Consider the following 3010-nt stretch of genomic DNA (forward strand, 5'->3'; position numbering starts at 1 on the left):
CGCTATTGTCCAATTTGAAATTGATGAAAAGCTAACAATAAGCGCTATTGTCCAATTTGAAATTGATGAAAGACTAACAATAAGCGCTATTGTCAATTTGAAATTGATGAAAGACTAACAATAAGCGCTATTGTCAATTTGAAATTGATGAAAGACTAACAATAAGCGCTATCGTCAGTTTGAATTCAAATTAACATTTTATTAAATGTTAGAGAAAAAAAAACAATTCTTCCCAAAATATATTGTAATGAAAAGTTGTCTTTTCTTTCTTTTCGCCAATAGTGTAGAAATGTTTTATATATGCAATCGAAATTTTAAATAAATTTTATTTTTCAATTCAAATTTTAGATAACAAATTAATACGATCAATTTAATGGAATGATAATTTGAAAAGACCTAAAGAATTTCCAATAATCAAATTCATTTGAAATGTTTATAAATTAGGATGGATGGTGAGTTTTAAGGGGAGATAAGTGAGAAGGGACACTGTACAAAAGCGCATGGGTAAACATTTCGCGCCTAAATTTTATCCAAAGACTGATAAAGAGGAAGGGAAGGAAAAGAGTGGGAGGATTAATGTCACATACCTCGTCCAACTTCTGACCTTTGGACCTCCCTTTTCCGCGCTTTTCTTTCTGTCCTTTTGCCATTCCCTCCTTTTGCTTCCATCTCTTTCTATCTCTCTCTCTTTTTCTCTCTCTGGAATAGAATTTTGTTCAATTAGCTGCTAACTAAATTCTAGCTATAGCCGGGAAGGTCAACAATATCTTATTCAAATCAGTAACCCCTATCCATTTAAAATTTAAATCTAAAAATTGATTGTTATCCGATTTGGAATAAAAACCTAACGAGAATTTCAGTTTTAAATTGAAATCTGAAGAAGTAATACTTTTCAAAATTCAAAATAATTTCAAAATTTCAGTTCAAATTCATGTTTGAATCTAGAAGTTATTGATAATTAAGATTGAAATTTCAAAAATCTTCCATTCATAATTTAATACAATTCCTAAATTTCGCAAGATTTCAGCTTTGAAATGAAATTTCTAATTCGAATGCAGAATTGAAAACTAAAAAAATAAGTATTAATTCCAGAATTGAAATTTGTAAGAGAATTGAAATTAAGAATTAAAATTTTAAATTCAAAATAAAGATTTTAATATCACTTTAGTATAGCTAAAAGTATTTAATTCAGGATTGAAATTTAAAGAAAAAGACTAAATAAATTTGATGCATCAAAGATTAAAAAATTAATATGGAAATTTCATTCTAATTTCAATTCAGGCTATATCATTGATAAGATTCCGGATCAGTTATGCATTTATGAAATGTATAAAATTCCATTTTATTGACGCTTACAAAGTTTAATTCCTAATTGTAATACCTTTCAATAATTACATTAAAGTAGAATTTATTAAATTTATTTAAAAAAAAAAGATATTTCAAAATTCTCCCTGTTAAAGCGGGAAATTTGTGGGAAATTTGAAACAACATTTTGGCGCCAATACATTTCTGTTAAGTGGATACAATTGCGCCACCATAGGCTCTCTCTTGCATATTATGTAAAGGACACTTAACCACCATCAAAATGCTTAGGCGGTCTTTTTTTTTTTTTTTTGGCTAATCATTGATCATAATAAAAGTGGAAGAAAAAAAGCGATTTGTTTTTTTTTTTTTTTATTTAAAAGTTTTATTTTTGATTCATTACATCATTAAAAGGAAAATTTTTTAAATTTCCCTTTTTTTTTTTGCTCATTTCACTCAAATGACCTCTGATGTGTATTTCAATGTCAAATGTCAAATCTATCTTTTCTCCTCTTTCTTTTCTTTTCTTTTTTTTTCTCTCTCTCTCTCTCTCTCTCTGTCTCTTTTATTAATAGCATTAGAAAAATTTTCTCATCACTAATCTCCATGTTGCTATATATTGAATTAGCATTTAGATTTTAAAACTTTAGTAAATTAATTAAATTTAATTTTTGATGAGAAATAATTAGTCCGAACTTATATGATATTACCATAATAAAATGAGACATAATAATATAGACAAAATGTTATACAAATAATGAAAATTGATGTGCAAAAAGAAATCTATATGAATATGACATGATTCAAAGTAATTGTCCTCAAAAGAATGTCACAACATGATCGATGTCGCGTGATGAAGTATGACAATTACTTTCTCAATAACATTTTATTCCCGCTCATCTTTGCTTCTTTTCTTTTTTTTTTTTTTTTTTTTCTTGATTATAAGCAGGAGACACATAGCAATTGATATTGTGGATAGTAGTAGTAGTAATAGGTAAGAAGGTTGTCGTTTAAAGCAAACAATCAAAAAATTTGGCGCCGAAATAGTTAAAATGGGAAATAAAAAGAGAAAGGAGGAGATGTCATTTGGAACAACGATAGAATAATGAATGAAAGAGGAAGAGGAGGAGGAAGAGGAGGAAGTGAATGAAATGAATGATATATGAAAATCATTCCTGATATATTATCAATACGATAAAACAATGAATGTATATTGTTTGAATGGAAAGTAATAATAAATGATGGGAAAAAGAAAGAAAAAAACCTTTTATCTAAAAGAGTTTTACCGCAACGATAAATGATAAAATTAAATTATTTTATTCAATTTAAAAAAATATTTAATGGGAAATTTTAAAATGAATAAAATAATTTCATTTAATGATAATTAAATGATATGAATAGCTGCTTATACTATCGTTGATATGAATAGCTTATTATTACCTTTGATATGAACAGTTTAGCTTATACTACCTTTGATATGGAGAGCTTATAATACCTTTACCTAATTATCTGATATCGATAGAAAGAATTATTATGAAGTTATGATTTGTAAAAAAGAAAAAAAGTAGGCCAAAATTAAGGCCAAAGAATAAATTAGTTATAGCATAATTTTTTCTACTTACTTAATATAAAACATATTAAAAATTCTATATATATATATATATACATATATATATATATATATATATATATATATAATAATAATAAT

This window comes from Loa loa, assembly GCF_000183805.2.
Source record: "Loa loa unplaced genomic scaffold supercont3.163, whole genome shotgun sequence".
Taxonomy (NCBI): Eukaryota; Metazoa; Nematoda; class Chromadorea; order Rhabditida; family Onchocercidae; genus Loa; species Loa loa.